The sequence below is a fragment of the Schistocerca serialis genome, chromosome 8 (assembly GCF_023864345.2).
Source record: "Schistocerca serialis cubense isolate TAMUIC-IGC-003099 chromosome 8, iqSchSeri2.2, whole genome shotgun sequence".
In the NCBI taxonomy this organism is placed as follows: Eukaryota; Metazoa; Arthropoda; class Insecta; order Orthoptera; family Acrididae; genus Schistocerca; species Schistocerca serialis.
Window position 1 is genome coordinate 157292439 of NC_064645.1, and position 16662 is coordinate 157309100.

The 16662-nt window shown below is 41.6% G+C and overlaps 1 protein-coding gene across 1 annotated transcript in view; it reads right to left on the reverse strand.

Annotated features, from left to right (window-relative positions):
• Positions 1-16662, reverse strand: part of LOC126416622 (uncharacterized) — a 580403-nt gene that overhangs the window by 159200 nt on the left and 404541 nt on the right. The gene's annotated exons all lie outside the window — the stretch shown is intronic.

Consider the following 16662-nt stretch of genomic DNA (forward strand, 5'->3'; position numbering starts at 1 on the left):
AAATGGTTCAAATGGCTCTAAGCACTATGGAACTTAGCATCTGAGGTCATTAGTCCCCTAGATCTTAGAACTACTTAAACCTAACTGTGGTGTCACCGCCAGACACCACACTTGCTAGGTGGTAGCTTAAATCGGTCGCGGTCCATTTAGTACATGTCGGACCCGCGTGTCGCCACTGTGTGATCGCAGACCGAGCGCCACCACAAGGCAGGTCTCGAGATAAGGACAGCACTCGCCCCAGTTGTACGAAGACTTTGCTAGCGACTACACTGACGAAGCTTTCTCTCATTTGCCGAGAGACAGTTAGAATAGCCTTCAGCTAAGTCCATGGCTACGACCTAGCAAGGCGCCATTAGCCTTACATAGTTTGATAGTTATCGTATGAAATGTCTCAACAAGAAGAACGATGTATACACCAAGGATAAATAAAAGTTAAGTATTCGAGGAGCTGCATACTTTTCTTATTAGGTTTCACTACTTATCCTGTTCCAGAATTCACGCCCGTCTGCGTTAGATATCGTATATTTCGGCCTCCTCTATCTACAAGGTGTTGGCACATATACCAACACATCACTAACTAATGTAAGGACATCACTCACATCCATGCCCGAGGCAGGATTCGAACCTGCGACGGTAGACTGCAGTTCCATCTTATATAAACGGAATAAGACTGCAACTGGTCAAAGACTTGAAGAAATTAAATACCGATGTCTTAATTTTATTAATTATTTTACTGGTCTACCAGTTCCGTTGCTTCATTGCTACTATCTATGAGCAACTCAAGCTTAAAACAGACATAAAGTCTGATATGCAACATCATTATTTAAAATACATGTACCAAAATATGTACTCGTAAAACATATAGGAAAAGCAGATGCATCTCAGGTTAGCATATTGATATCTTTGATCTCTTTTCTTGAATTTTTTACTAATATATATGTACGGTTAATTTATTTAGATAATGCCAACAGATATTGAATAACAGGTCTGTTGATTATTGAATAACAGGTCTGTTTTCTACTTCAGGCATGATTTTGTCAATTTATACAAGGTTTTCTTGTACTTTTTACTAATGTATATGGTTAATTTATTTTAAATAATGACAAGTGATATTGAATATCAAATTTGTTATCTATTTTAGGCATGATTTTACCGATTTATACAAGGACTTGAAGATGGTGCCATTGACGCACTGAAACGTAGTCAAATAAAATAATTAATAAAATTACTGCTGTCGGTATTTATTTTCTTCAAAGAAATATCGGTGGCCGCCACTGTAACTCTAAAACATAAAACACTGCACGGCTGTTGGAAATAACGGGCAAGTGCATGGTGAAAACTGCCTGATCATATCAGTTTTACTATCGAAAATCAAAGAAGCTGCAGTTGTGGAACTGTATGCGCACGACTTTTCTTCGTATTTTTTTATAACTCCACTGATGAAATGTTTACAGCTCTGATAAATTTCTGACCAGTTATATTCCTTTATTAAGGACTGCAAAACAAGAAGACTGACACTTCTTTTTTCGGCTGCAGTGGAATTGATAATTTCTTCCTATCTTTCACCAATTCCTTCATTACTGCTACATCCATCATTCATAATAAATTGTGCTTCATATACTGATCAGTGTTCTCCTGAACTACTTTTCCGTTGTACTAGCTGGCCTTTATGACCGAGCGGTTCTAGGCGCTTCAGTCCGGAACCGCGTTGCTGCTACGGTCGCAGGTTCGTATCCTGCCTCGGGCATGGATGTGTGTGGTGTCCTTAGGTTAGTTAGGTTTAAGTAATTCTAAGTCTATGGGACCTATCATCTCAGATGTTAATTCCCATAGTGCTTAGAGCCATTTAAACCATTTTGTTGTACCTCTCTGTCAATTGTTAGATTTACTATTGCACAGTGGTTTAGGTGCTATTTCCGTTAGTTTTCATAAATTACTCCATTCCAAGTATAGGGTTTCAGAATCATTTTCATTTATATGCTGATAATAAATTTATTGCTGGAATACATGTAGGCCTTTTACCTAGAAACTAAACCAGACAGTAATTTTCTACTGTTGTTAATACTGATATTGCATAGTTTTGTTTGGACGTTATTTTTAAAAATGGCAGCTAATTCTGCATGACAATTTATAGGAATCCGGCCTTGGTCTAAGTCATGCATCCGTACCTGACTTTTCCACTGCTAATTCTGGATTAATTATCAAAGGCTATAAAGAAAAGTCGTTGAAGCTTTCAAAATCTTGAAGAATCATTACAAATTCCATGCAGATAACGGCTACAGGCTTCTGTCTTCGCGGCTACCCGCTATCACTTAGGTAAACACCACGCCTGGGCGAGCTAAGAATATAAACAGCTGCCAAGAAAGGCGTCACAACAACAATAATACTTTGGATTCCCCCTCTATATTTTCTTTTCAGTATTTACGAAAGACGACGGCCCATCAATAACAGCTAGATTTCTCCCTTGTAACTATACTTCAAAACAGCACGGGAAAACTGCTTCTTATAAGATACGCTTTCGACATTGTTCAGGCATCCAAGGACACCACGGTAACCATGAGGAAGACCCCTGCTCAGGGATCGAAAGGTCGAAGAGTGAAGAAATCTGAAGGGGAATACGACGCATCCTAACGACTCAGAAGCTTTTGTCATCACCTATAAACACACACACAGTTCGTGTATTTAAGCTTAAGAAAAAGCTCGGCACATGTATATTCCCAGCGCTCCAGTTCCATTACTGTTAACAGGTATTGGCAATTTTGTTAAAGACTTCCGTAACATACTAGCTTTCTGCTGATCAATGTCCCTTTTGATACAACTTTCGTGTATCTTTTATTCTGTGTCTAAGGTTCTATAAGGCTCTCCCAAGCTCTTGTCTAGGGGATTTTAAATTTCTATCCATTCTCAAGTATTTCTAGTATTGCTTTGTCCAATGCAATTTGAAAATCATATCCTAGCTCTTTCTTTCATCGACGACAAATCGCACGATTAAGTATTATCCGAAAATTGAATTCAGGCAGCAGTGAACACAGGATTATTTCCGTGCATTGTAGGTACGCATCAGGCACCAAAATTTTCTGCTGCTACATGTCTCTCATTATCCATTCCTCTTACTGTAATATTGTGACAGACCATGTCGAGGTAAGCAGTATCAGTCTTGAAGGAAGCATTCGTATCCTGTTTCGCTCTTAAGACGTCAATCTTTTCGTCCGAATTTGTGTGTTCATCCTACAATTATATCTTTACTACTTCATTTCGCCTTAGTACTTTGTAGTAATTACGAAATTTATTCCCTTATTACTCTCATTTTATCTATGTATATGTCCGTAGTTTGTGCGTACTGAAGTCCAGCTAAATGCAATGAAACTTATATATTTCGCGTATTACTTATTATGTAGGTTCCTTAAATTCTTATAGAAACATTATGTCGTCTGCGGTTATTTATACTGCTGATTTATCCCGGCAGCGGCTCGCAACATTAAGTTGCAAAGTCACAAGCTTAACAACAGTTTCGATGCACGCAACCCTGTAATAAACTAAAATATCGCTTATATCCGCATTTACCAACGAGTTGTCGCAGCGGTTACGAATCTTTACTTGCATCAGTTACGGAGGGTGGTACTAATTTATTATTCTGAGAAATGCTTACGTTTTCCTCCTCTTACAAATGTTATTTCCTACGTCTCCCTCCCTTGTGTACCTCGTGAAAAGTCATTGCATCACCGGCTCTTAATGTGTCTCCTAACTTTGATGTTTACCATTTTTTTAGTTTTTTTGAGTCATCAGTCTTCTGACTGGTTTGATGCGGACCACCATGAATTCCTCTGCTGTGCCAACCACTTCATCTCAGAGTGCTAACAACATTCTACGTCCTCAATTATTTTCTGGATGTATTCCAATCACTGTATTCCACTACAGTTTTTACCCTCTACAGCTCCCTCTAGTGCCTTGGAAGTTATTCCCCTGGTGCCTCAAAGATGTCCTGTCATCATCTCCCTCCTGCTTCTGTTTTCCACATACGTATTTCTTTCATCGTCGATTCTGGAGAGAATCTCGTCATTCCTTATCTTACCAGTCCACCTAACTTTCAGCATGCACCACATCTCAAATGTTTCGATCATCTTCCATTCCGGTTTCTCCACTGTCCATGATTCGCTACCATATAATTCTGCGCTCCAAACGTACATTCTCAAAATTTCATTGTTTAATATTATCAGACTCCTCTTGGCCAGAAATGCCGTTTTTGTCTGTGGTAGTCTGCTTCTTTGTCCTTCTTGCTCCGTCCATCAACATTAGTCGGCTGTAGTGCTGCTTTGATCATAACTACAGGTGCGGATGGATGGCTCTGAGTACTATGGGACTTAACATCTGAGGTCATCAGTCCCCTATAGCTAAGAACTACTTAAACCTAACTAACCTAAGGAAATCACACACATCCATGCCCGAGGCAGGATTCGAACCAGCGACCGTAGCGTTCGCACGGTTCCAGACTGGAGCGCCTAGAACCGCTCGGCAACAACTGCCGGCAAAGTTCAATTGCTTTTAGTTGTGTTTTAAGTCATGGAGTCTTCAGCCGTTTTTAAATTAAACTTGTTTGTTTTTAAGTGTTAGATTTGTTTGTCCTTCAGGCGAGTTATAGAACTCACTTAGGTGAGGCCTTCTGCCTCCTAAATATTCTGTTTTGAGTCTGAATCTTAAGTTAATGACATTCAAACGTTTTTAAATTTAAGTATTTGTGGCCTTAAGGCATAAGATAGTGTGGCCTTTCAGCCGATAACTAAGTTCAAAAATTTGTCCCGTAATGTTTGGTCAAATAATAAAGTTGTATGTGTTCGAGTGTAACTGACAGCCGCTCATTTTGGCCCCTTTCCACAGTTCCACTGGGCGAAAAGGAAGGCCAACAAATGTTGATTACGCGTGGTCCTAAGTGATCCATCCACGAAGAAGAAGAAGAAGAAAGTGAAAAAAAGGCTCTGTAGCATTTCGTTTAATATTTTCTGTAAAACAAAATTGGAACTCTAAAATCTCTTCAGGAAGCAGGAGAATACCAATAGACTTACCGTGCCAATAGCAGTGAAATCGGTATGCATGCGACAGCAAGGGTCCATATACGTTCCAGGACTCCGAGCATAAAAATGGGATTTTCCGGTGCTCATATGTCGGGTTCTACTGGTGATAAAAAGGTAAGGTCAAGTGTTTAGGATAGTCGTTGGGCTAGGGACCATTTCTATTCCCAACAGAAGAATTTCCTTAGTGTCACTAGCCTACAATACAGGATCAAAGCATGAATATTAGACACTTCCTTCTGCTTAGACAAATGGAGCATATCGGTTGGTTCGTTTTGCACTCGATGAGGTCTACGATGGGCTTGATAGGACTTCCGGCAGCATCCCTAATTCATCGGCGGTTCCTCGAAAACCCCACGGAATGGGTTCTTTTACTATATTTTCTCCGTCGCCAGCCGACTAAAACCCAGCCGAGGGTTCCTAGACGGATATTGATAGAAAATTGTTGAAATTTTTACAATACATTGCTAAGATACAGATCTCAAACAAGTTTGAAAATTTTTTTGACATCTTTATCCTTTTACAAATTACACTTCTACACGTAAAATCCCGTATCAGGCGAAATATAAATAGTGAATAAACGCAGTTAATTGATCAAAATAACAGTATACTCTGTAGGCATATATTTAGAAGAGCCATCTCGTTATTTTCAAACACATTTATTCGTTGTTGAGAAAACCCTAAACACTTGTTTTTTTGTGCTAAAACCCAACTGTGGATTCCGAGACAGTTATGCACAAAATGTGGCTGTAGTTTTTCCATGTATTCATAAGATCCTGATCTCGAGCAGCCTTGAAACTTTTCTTCATACCTTTATCCTTTCCCGAGACACAGAGGTTCTGTTGAGTGGTACTTAAGTAAATAAATTAGTGAAATCAAAGTGAACTAGAAATTAGAATATAAATGGAAAACTTGGTTTAGTTTAGAGAGTTACATACTCGCATTCAGTGAGCAGAACAGCAGAAGAGACAATGACCGTGAAGTCAGCGAGTTCCACATAAGCGGGCGCTGTCGATTCAGCCGTCAGGGCATCGCCCGACCGGCTCACGTGTTTCTCAGTTGTCGCATGTGAGCAAAGGCCCTCGCCTACATTCCAAGAGCCAATGACCGACGTTAAGAAGATTCTTCGAGAAGCTTTTCAACGTGACGGAAGAGGCAATGACCGGCTCACGTGTTTCTCAGTCGTCACATGCGATCAGAGGCCCCCGCCTACATTCCAAGAGCCAATGACCGAGGTCAAGAAGATTCTTCGAGAAGCTTTTCAACGTGACAGAAGAGGCAATGGCCGTGAAGTCGTTCACCTCCAGTGAACTGAAGTGAATAAATACGCGAGACGCGGTGGGCCCGACAGAGGAAGACGGTTGAAGACAGATGAAGACAGACGGAGACGAAGACGAGAGACGAAGGAAGAAAAGAAGAGTAGCAGTAGTTTTCAGTCAGTTTCGGTGCTGAAGACCGTCATGCAAGAAGAGACTGCATCATGCACAGACGCACCAAGTCCGCCGCTGTAATGGAATAGCAAGCAGCAGCCGCGGCGCCAGAAGACAGAAGTTAAAAGGTATTGGAAGTCTGGTTTTTACATACCCGGGTGACTCGTGAGGACGGGAAGGAGACGGCCTCACATCAGTAGTTACCTGTGAGCTGGGATGAAGACCTGACAGCCGAAGACTGGCAAGCGGGAGTCCGTGGTTCGAGTTCGGGACACTGGCCTTCCCCCGCCGCGCCGCTCCGCTGGTCGACGCACAACACACGCGGCCGCTTAGAGAAGAGAAACACTGGGACGCCACACCCAAGGTATCATCCGATGCACGACTTCGCTCGCGATAGTTAAACCGGCCACCTCGCGCTGCACGTCTCCGGTCAGCTGGGCGAGACGGCGACACGGGATACACGCCGCTACGCGTAATCGGACGCCGCCGCCGCCGCCGCCGCCGCCGCCGCCGCCGCTGCCGCAGCAGAAAACTTCACAACGACACAGCTGGCGCTCTCCGAACCAGAACGTCCCAGTAAGATACAGTTGTACGAAACTTTCAATAAAAGTTATCTTATGTAAAAATGATGTTTCATTCGACCTCATACCCGAGCCAAGGGAGAACCCACCCTGCCCACATGTTGTAAGAGAGAAAAGTTAATTTATTTAATATTTTCACCCTGACAGAATGCTTTAGAATGCTCATCCTGACAATTGACAGCATCCAAAGAGAAACCCAGTTACATTGAGTGACAGAAGTGTCACATTTAGTAACACAACTGTTGCATTGGATGTCAGAAGCCGTCATAGTTGTTACATTTGGTGTCAGAGAAAAAACCCTTGGCTCAATATGAGGTGTGAATGACAGTCACTAAAGGTCCACAGTTAGTATTTTTTAATGTGTGAAGGGATAGAGGTTTGCATAGCAGTCGTAATATTTTCTTTATTTAGAAGTGTATTTTGTCTCATGATTTTAAGAGTGTGTCGGAAATATTTAAACATCTTTTAAATTCAGTGTAGTAAGATTGTGTAACTAATAGTTTGTAAAATGATGACACGAAATCGTACAAAGTCAGAGTCAGCACCACAAGCGGTTTCTACTGATGAAGCTATTCAGAGCTTAGTTAATCAAATAGCACAGCTTAAAAATGATAATAATGCATTATTTAAACAGTTGAGTGAGGTTAGGCAAACCAGTTCAATCCCTCCCACCCTAGATTCCTCAGCAGCAGCCTTAGTAACTCCTTTTTCAGGTAAACCTGGCGAGGACATAACAGCCTTTTTTGATGATTTAGTAGCAGCTGCAAAGTTAGGATCATGGTCAGATGAACAGCTCTTACAAATGACAAAGTTAAGATTGACAGGAGAGGCTAAAGCACACGTCTTATACCATGAAGAATTACGGAATGCTCCAACATTTGAGGAATTGAAGAAAGGATTACTTAAACGTTTTCAAAAACAGAACAGCTGTAGATTTTATAGGGAACAGTTAAACACTATCACTCAGAGGCAAAACGAGTCGTTAGAAAGCTTTGTAGATAGGATTAGAAAAGTTAATATTAACACCTATCAGTTGACAACTAGTGATGAAGCAAATAAAGTTATTTTACAAGAGGCAGAAAATAGAGCTCTGGATACATTTTTACGTGGGTTGCCTCCTGAAACGTCCCGTCGTTTCAGGGCAGAGTTTCCTAAAAATTTAGCAGAAGCTGTATCTGTGGCGACAGCTTTTGAAGAAATTGACATTGCCACCAGATACAAGGAGAAGCGAAATATATTTTCAGCAGGAGTACGATGTTTTAGGTGCGATCGACACGGACATATAGCAGAAAACTGCAGACAACCTCAATGCACTAATTGTCAAAGAATAGGTCACACATTCAAGGAATGCAGGTCTAAGGAAGTCTTTGGAAATAGAAATCAGTTAAACTCAAACGGGAATGTCGGATCCGCCGCCAGGCGTTCCCAATAAAATTTCATGCCATTAAGGCGAATGTGAAGGCGGAATGCTGATTATCTGCTACCATACAGGATAAAGAGGCAAGGATACTGGTGGATACAGGCGCAAACGTATCAATAGTAAGTAATGAATGTATTGGAGAAAAGAAATATGACCCTCCAAGGTATAGATTGAGTGGAGTAGGAGGAGGTACAGTGAAGTCATTAGGATGTACATCACTGATTTTCTATATTCACAGTGTACAATTTCAAGAAGATGTAGAAGTGGTAACAAAGGTAACTGACGGGTACGACGCGATCCTAGGGTTGGATTTCCTGAATAAACATCACGCTAAAATCGACCTCAGACAGCAAACTGTAGAACTTAGCGGAATAGTGTTTCAGCTAGGTGACACCGCTGCAAAGGGCCCTCTGCCGCAAGATTTCCCTAACCGGAAGGCGAAATCAACTATACTGCGTGCAACGTCCTTGAAGGTTGATTCGCGGGATCAGATACCATCTGGCTCAGGAAAGCTTCTCTGGATGACCGTTGACCACGAAGTACCTACAGATACAGTGTGTCTAATAGAGCCTTTAGAGGAAAATGAGGAATTAGATTTATCACATTGTTTTGTACGTAGGAGTGTTGTACGGGTTCAAGACGTTGAGGGAGAAAGAAAAGTACCGGTACATATTGACAATTTCGGAGTGGAGGACAAAGAGTTGCATAAGGGAATATTAGTAGCTACAGTCAGTACTTTTGAAGAAGAAGATTTCATTTGGTCAGATATTAATGATGGTCAGAAACCAGACGCCTATAAAACCGCATTGCGCCAGAAGATTGAGAATTTGAAAGGAAAGGATAGAGACACAATAGAAGCAGTTTTAGTTGAGTACCAAGATTTATTTAATGCCGAAGGTCCATTGCCAGCAACAGATATCACACAGCATAGGATCCCAGCAGGAAATAGCCCCCCAGTTTATAGGAAGCCTTATAGAGTTCCGCATCACTTACAGCCGGTACTGGATGAATCTTTGGAACAGCATCTAAAAGATGGAATTATAGAATATTCTGATTCGCCTTATAATTCAAATATTGTAATTATTCCAAAGAAGTCTCCCGACGGTACGAAACGATATAGATTTTGTTGTGACTACCGGCACCTTAACAAACAAACTATCTCAGATGTTTATCCTCTTCCAAACATTACAGATATCATTGACAGTTTGGGTAACAGTAAATACTTTTCAACAATCGATCTACGTAGTGGATATCATCAACTGGAAGTTGCACCTGAAGATAGGCATAAAACAGCATTTTCTACCCCTGGAGGCCACTGGCAATTTAAAAGAATGCCTTTCGGTTTGAAAAATGCACCAGCAACTTTTCAAAGACTACTCGATGGAGTATTGCGAGGACTCAAAACTCAGCAATGTTGTGTATATCTAGACGATATTATTGTATTCTCCAGAGACATTAATGAACATGCTGTGCGTCTGCGTAATGTTTTTCAGAGACTTAGAAAAGCTAAATTAACATTAAATATGGAAAAATGTAGTTTTACATTGACAGAGGTTACATACCTAGGGCATGTCATTAGTGAAAAAGGAATTAAAACAGATCCTCGATTAATTTCGGCAGTTAAGGACTTCCCAACACCACAACGCGTTAAGGAAGTACAAAGTTTCATTGGTCTCGCATCGTATTACCGAAAATATGTTCAAAATTTTGCTGAAATTGCCCGACCCTTAACCCAATTATTGAAAAAGGGTGCAAAATTTCATTGGTCTGAAGATTGTGAATCTGCATTTCAAACCCTTAAAGATAAGTTAACACACAGTCCTGTATTAGCCTACCCAGATTATAATAAAGAATTTATTTTATCCTGTGACGCAAGTGGTCATTCAGTAGGAGTTGTTTTGAGTCAGAATATTAATGGCGCGGAACACCCCATAGCCTATGCTTCGAGACAACTAACAACGGCAGAAAGAAATTATTCCACAACGGAGAAAGAATTGTTAAGTGTTATTTATGGTATCAAATACTTTAAATGCTACTTGTATGGTAGGAAATTCAAGGTCATTACAGACCACGCAGCTTTAAAATGGTTGCTTGGATTAAAGGATCCATCTAGTCGTCTCACGCGTTGGGCCCTATGTCTTTCCGAAATGGATTTCGAAGTTATCCATAAACCAGGCAAAAAGCACACGAATTCAGATTGCCTAAGTCGGAAAATAGCACTTTTGGAAGCAACAGGCCGAGATACTGAGGACTGGAGAAAGGCACAAGATGAGGACACAGAATGTAAAAAATACGCAACTCAAAAGCAATTTTGCTTTGAAGATGGTGTATTATGCCGTAAAACAAAACTTGGACCGCGAATTGTTGTTCCCCAACACCTTAGACAAGAAATAATGGCAGAGGCCCACGATCATATCCTTGCAGGACACGGAGGACAGCGGACAACCGAAAGACGAGTAGCAGAGCGATTTTGGTGGCAAACCAGAAAGCAGGATGTTGCGCAGTACGTTCGTAATTGCATTGCGTGCGCACAACGAGCTGAACTTTCTCGTTCAAAAATACCCTTACAGAGGCTCCCCGAGGCTTCATGTCCATTTCAAATCTGCGGAGTCGATCTCTACGGGCCATTTCATAAAACACCTGCTGGTAATAAGTATGTTCTTACAATTATAGATCACTTTTCACGCTATCTAGCTATGGTGAGTCTCCCAGATCAGCAAGCAAATACAGTTGCCCAAGCTTTAGTTAACAACTGGATACTTAAATTTGGCGTACCTGAAGCTATTATCACAGATCAGGGATCTAATTTTATGTCTGAATTAATGAAACAGCTATGCCACTTATTAAAAATACGCAAATTACGCACAACTCCGTTACACCCTCAGTGCAACGGGCGCACAGAAAGAGTTCATCGGACAATTGGCAAGATGCTTAGTTATTATATTAACGAACAACATTCTAATTGGGATACGTATTTACCAATAATCGTGTCGGTATACAACGCCAAAACGCATGAAGCAACTGGCATGTCACCTTATGAAGTGGTCTATGGGAAAAAAATGCCGTCCCCTTTTGATGTAATCAGGCAGAAAAACGGAAAAGTCGGAGAAACAGTAAGAGATTTCAGTCGAATGATGAAGGATGTATGGAAAAAGGTTCAAAAATCTAATACAACGGCTTTGGAACGACAGGAAAGATTAGGTAATACACAAGCTAAATATCCAAATTACAAAATCGGTCAGTGGGTTATGCTTTCAACTCCTTATATAGCGAAAGGAAAAACGAAGAAATTTGTAACAAACTACAGAGGTCCTTATCAAATTATTGAGATCATGTCACCAGTCAACGTTAAATTGCAACTGCCCACCCGAACTACCATTGTCCATGCAAGTCGTTTAAAACCTTTTAAGGGCGCTCCAGATGTAATTCCTTCAACAATAGTGTCTGCTTTTCCGAAGGGTGGAGGAAGTTCCCGTAAAGGAAAAAGAGTGGCCACGCCAGCACAACATACTGACACGGCACCATATAATTTTCGACCAAGAGTGCGAATGTCCTAGTTGAATCTTAGTAGACTATGGACAGTATACAAATGTAAATAATTAATAAATTATAATGGTTTATTTTTTAAGAAAGAAAAGTTGAACGTAGAAACAAGTAGATCTTGTAGTTAACAATGTATTCCTTCTGTTCTTTGTTTTTGTTTTTACTAGGTTGGTAGGTTCATAACCATGTTGTTTGCTTTTTTCAGAAAACGCCATGCAAGCATTTCCTACACAAAACCTGTCCTACCTCAATCACTCCCTTGACAGTTTCCTTCTGAAGTCATAAACTCACAGCAAGTCAAAATTGATACTAATGTTATGATGCAACATGTCTTACAATTAAAAGGTGAACACAAAACTAAAATTATAATGCTAGAAACGAGTATATCTGGAACCTTTGTGTTGGTGTTTCTGCTTTGTACAGTTTCCTTTTATTTAAGACGAAAAAAGTAAGCCAAATAATAATATACCACTTCATCAAATCCCTGTTAATTGGATACCACACTCTTAACTGGTGTACTTCAGCAGTTACTTTTGAGCATTAGTGTATTAATTTTGTTTATTGTACTTCATTCTTTATTAAACAGTCTCTTGTTAACATAAACAATACTGTAGAATAGATATTCTTACATTAGTATAGGGTAGATTAAACAGCTGTTGCCCTGTAATTTTCTAAGTGCAAAATCTATTTTTTGTGTATTCATTGTCATCAAGATTTGTTACACTTATTACAACCATTTATGTAAGAACTATGTGATTCATGATCTTACAGTGCTTTTGTAAAGTGATAAAGTATTTTCCACATACTTAATGTGAAGCGTGTGTAATCTTCTAACTCGAGAGTTTTCAGTGTTTGTGCTTTTGCCGTGTGAAGAGTCGAGGAATGTTGAGTGGTAAATTCGAGGGCGAATTTCTCCGAAGGGTGGAGGAATGTTGAGTGGTACTTAAGTAAATAAATTAGCGAAATCAAAGTGAACTAGAAATTAGAATATAAATGGAAAACTTGGTTTAGTTTAGAGAGTTACATACTCGCATTCAGTGAGCAGAACAGCAGAAGAGACAATGACCATGAAGTCAGCGAGTTCCACATAAGCGGGCGCTGTCGATTCAGCCGTCAGGGCATCGCCCGACCGGCTCACGTGTTTCTCAGTTGTCGCATGTGAGCAAAGGCCCTCGCCTACATTCCAAGAGCCAATGACCGACGTTAAGAAGATTCTTCGAGAAGCTTTTCAACGTGACGGAAGAGGCAATGACCGGCTCACGTGTTTCTCAGTCGTCACATGCGATCAGAGGCCCCCGCCTACATTCCAAGAGCCAATGACCGAGGTCAAGAAGATTCTTCGAGAAGCTTTTCAACGTGACAGAAGAGGCAATGGCCGTGAAGTCGTTCACCTCCAGTGAACTGAAGTGAATAAATACGCGAGACGCGGTGGGCCCGACAGAGGAAGACGGTTGAAGACAGATGAAGACAGACGGAGACGAAGACGAGAGACGAAGGAAGAAAAGAAGAGTAGCAGTAGTTTTCAGTCAGTTTCGGTGCTGAAGACCGTCATGCAAGAAGAGACTGCATCATGCACAGACGCACCAAGTCCGCCGCTGTAATGGAATAGCAAGCAGCAGCCGCGGCGCCAGAAGACAGAAGTTAAAAGGTATTGGAAGTCTGGTTTTTACATACCCGGGTGACTCGTGAGGACGGGAAGGAGACGGCCTCACATCAGCAGTCACCTGTGAGCTGGGATGAAGACCTGACAGCCGAAGACTGGCAAGCGGGAGTCCGTGGTTCGAGTTCGGGACACTGGCCTTCCCCCGCCGCGCCGCTCCGCTGGTCGACGCACAACACACGCGGCCGCTTAGAGAAGAGAAACACTGGGACGCCACACCCAAGGTATCATCCGATGCACGACTTCGCTCGCGATAGTTAAACCGGCCACCTCGCGCTGCACGTCTCCGGTCAGCTGGGCGAGACGGCGACACGGGATACACGCCGCTACGCGTAATCGGACGCCGCCGCCGCCGCCGCCGCCGCCGCTGCCGCAGCAGAAAACTTCACAACGACACAGCTGCCGCTCTCCGAACCAGAACGTCCCAGTAAGATACAGTTGTACGAAACTTTCAATAAAAGTTATCTTATGTAAAAATGATGTTTCATTCGACCTCATACCCGAGCCAAGGGAGAACCCACCCTGCCCACATGTTGTAAGAGAGAAAAGTTAATTTATTTAATATTTTCACCCTGACAGAATGCTTTAGAATGCTCATCCTGACAATTGACAGGATCCAAAGAGAAACCCAGTTACATTGAGTGACAGAAGTGTCACATTTAGTACACAACTGTTGCATTGGATGTCAGAAGCCGTTTTAGTTGTTACAGTTCAAAGTTACTCTACTTGTACACGTAAAATACGGTGTGAGGGGAAAACGCAGTTTATAAAGTGATGTAGTACGGGGAAACATCCTGCAAAGTGTCTCCGTTATCGTCGAGGAACCCTACCTTGTAGTACTGAAGAACATGCAAACTTTTTTGCCCGTAAATTCCAGTCTGATGTGAAAAATATATTTTGCGTTATTTCAGTTTTACAGTCCGTCCCCGGTAGCTGAGTGGTCAGCGCGACAGAATCCTAAGAGCCCGGGTTCGTTTCCCGGCTGGGTCGGAGATTTTCTCCGCTCAGGGACTGGGTGTTGTGTTGTTCTAATTATCATTATTTCATCCCCATCTTCGCGCCAGTCGCCGAAGTGGCGTCAAATCGAAAGACTTGCACCCGGTGAACGGTCTATCCGACGGGAGGCCCTAGTCGCACGACATTTATTTTAGTTTTACAGAAGCAACTATTTAAATTTTGCTGACGAACACAATTCTTTTCATATGAGTTACATGCCCTGCTGCAGAGGCAAAATGCGCTTATCAGAACAGAAAAAATATAAATATGTTGCTGTTTATTTTAAAAGAGTGGAAAGTTGGGCACCAGCTTCCTCATTCTGCTTTCCTCACCACTTTAAAACTTTTCTTAAAAACTTTAGCAAGCAAACACGTTCGCGCTTTTTTATACTGCGAAGAAGACTTTGGTAGTGGGAAACAGATGGAGAGTACTGGAAGACAGCAGACAGTGGTTGTGTTATAGAATGAGCGAGGGAGACAATGGCAGTGTGAAAAAAAAAAAACGGAGGGGAGCAGTGGCAGTGGACAGTGACAGAGATGTGTTAGGAAAAGAGTGAATGAGACAGTGGCAGCGAGGGATGAAAAAAGATAAAGAGAGTAAGTGGAAGTGGGTAAGAACCAGTGATGAAGAGAGACAGAGTATATGGCAACGACAATGAGGGAGATAGAGATAGTGACAGTGAGAAGAGCCAGCAGCAGAAGGAAGGAATGAGATGTTAGCGGTAAGATAGAGCAAGACGGACAAAGTTATAGTGAGCGGAGACAAGAGTAGTAGGACAGAACGAAGCAAGAGAGAGACAAAGAGATTATGACAGTGAGTTGGGCTGACTTAGTGGGAGAGGGCTACTGGAAGTGGATGAATATGAGCGACTTACAGCGATGTGAGTGTGTTACAGTTAAGGTAGCTTGTGGGAGTTTGATATGAGTTGTACTTAAAAAAAAAAACGCGAATAAGTTAGCATGTAAAATTTTTGGGAAAACTGTTGAAGGTGCAGAGTTTGGTGGAATGAGATATCTGGTACTCCACTGTTCAGTCAGAGCCTTGTCAAATAATATTAGCATTATTTCACTGGTAGAATAAAGAATGGATACCGAACAGAAGATAAGTAAAAGAAAAATGATTTCTTTCAAAATAATTTGAAAATATTAAGGGGACGTTTAATATTTTTTGGTTCAAAAATTTGAATTGCATTTTTGGATCCATAGAAGTATTTAGAATCCACCCCTGAAACTGTTTTTCCGAATACGGAACGGAAATGTTTGTTATTCACGGTTGAACCAAAACATGCATCTGCTTGAAATCGGCCTTTTTCACGCATCAGTTTTTTTTTTTTTCTTTCGGAGGATGAGTTATCGTACCGGTGCTCTGGAGGAAACACACAAAATTCAAATGAAAGTTTGAACGCGTGTGATTGAAAGTTGGCCCCCAAGTATTTGTATTCTGATGCGAAAACTGTGGACATTGCGACTTCCCTGGCAGTGAGCAGCTTCAACGAAGGGCATTCAGCAATTCTGAAGACCATGACAACGATGGACGTCACCCTGGGACTCTACTCGACGCAGTTCGCCAAGCATTCGGAGCACCATCGGATTCAAGCGGCCGTACGAGCGGCTCTGGAGCAGCGCAGGGTGGCCCTGGTCCAGCAGAACGCCCTTTATGAGGAAGAGGAAGGACTAGTTTATGGACCCGGAATAGCAGACTGAACGTACGTTACATAATATTGCATTTATATGTAGTCATAACTTCAAACGCGTCTTTCTCGAAATGTTTTTTTCATCGCGCGGTATGGTAACTTCAAATCTACTGAACCGATTTGCATGATTCTTTCTTTCCGATGAAGCTAAGTAAATTTCCTAGCAGTTGTACCGCTTTTATTCCGATCCATCAACTATAAATATTTTTACTTGGCCGACGAAGTCGAAAAATCGATGAAAAAAATTATATATTTTTTCAAATGTTCGCCATT